This window comes from Propithecus coquereli, unplaced genomic scaffold, assembly GCF_000956105.1.
Source record: "Propithecus coquereli isolate 6110/MARCELLA unplaced genomic scaffold, Pcoq_1.0 Scaffold147, whole genome shotgun sequence".
NCBI classification, from domain to species: domain Eukaryota; kingdom Metazoa; phylum Chordata; class Mammalia; order Primates; family Indriidae; genus Propithecus; species Propithecus coquereli.
This window is the reverse complement of record NW_012139080.1, coordinates 1997712-1999218: the sequence shown is the minus strand read 5'-3', so window position 1 is coordinate 1999218 and position 1507 is coordinate 1997712.

Sequence of the window (1507 nt, the reverse complement as noted above, 5' to 3'; positions counted from 1 at the left end):
TCTTTAAGAAAATAAAAGTTAAAAATTTTCTAACTCTTTTTTTAACGCCAGAATTACTCTGATACTAAAACCAGACAATGATATGAGAAATGAAAACGACAGACCAGTATACCTCATGAATATAGATACAAAAATCTTTAATAAAATATTAGCAAATTGAATTCAACAATTTATAGAAAAGTATAATACAGCATTACCAAATGGTATTTATTTCAGGAATGCAAAGTTACTTTAACAATAAAAAAAAGCAGTCAGTGTAACAGACTAAAGAAGAAAATGCATATTATCATCTGAATAGATGAAGAGAAAGCATCTGGCAATATTCAGCATCCATTTATCATGAAAAGTCATCAAACTGAGAACAGTAAGAAAGCTTTGTCAATCTGACATAGAATATGTAAAAAATAATTTCTAACAGCATATTATTGGTGAGAGACTGAATCCTTTCTTCCTAAATTGAGAACAATTCAAGGATGTACCATTTTCACTTCTATTCAACATTGGACTAGAGGTCCTTCACAGTTCCCTAACACAAGAATAAAAAAGGCACACAAATTGGTAAGAAAAATGTAAATCTCTCTTTTTAAGATAACATGATCTATATAGAATATCTAAAAAATCCCCAGCTAACACTAATAAATGAGTTTAGCAATGTCACAAAATGCAAAGTCAATATAAAAAATCCACTGAATTTCTATATGCTAAGAACAAATATTCAGAAATTCAAATAGCAAAACCATATCATTTAAAATGGCGCCAAAATGATGAATCTCCTAGGGATAAATTTCACAAAATATGTGCAAAATCTGTGAAGTGAAACCTTCAACACTTTCCTGAGAAGACTTAAAAAGGATTTTAATAATGAAATATTTCATGCTCGTAAATAGGAAGACTCAATATTATTGAGATGTAAATTCTTCCCAAATTGATCTGTTAGTTAAATGTAATTTCAATCTAAATTCAAGCAGATCATTTTGGTAGAAATTGACAACATGTTGATTACAAAATTTATATACAAAAGCAAAGGAATAAGAAATGCCAAAACAATTTTGAAAAACAAAATTGGAGGACTTGGACAACCTGATTTTAAGTCTTACTATATAGCTACAATAATGAAGATAGTATGCTATTTACATAAGTCTAGACACATAGATCAATGGAACAGAACAGAGATTCCAGAAATAGAGACCCACACATACACAGTCAAATGATTTTTGACAGGCGCAAAGGCAATTAAATGGGGAAAAGATAAGCTTTTTAACAAATAGTGTTAAAACAATTCGTTATTCGTAGGCAAAAGAAGAAAAAATATATAAAGTATGGACTCTACTTCACACTTTGTAGTTTTGTATCTATAAAAATTAACTGAAAACAATGTATATTCAGTTATTGGGTGGGTAGAGCGGTTCATAAACACCTATTAGGTCAAGTAACCTAATAGTTTCTTGTATTAAGCAAAGATTTCTTAAATTGAACATAAAAAGTATAAAAGAAAAAAATGATAAAT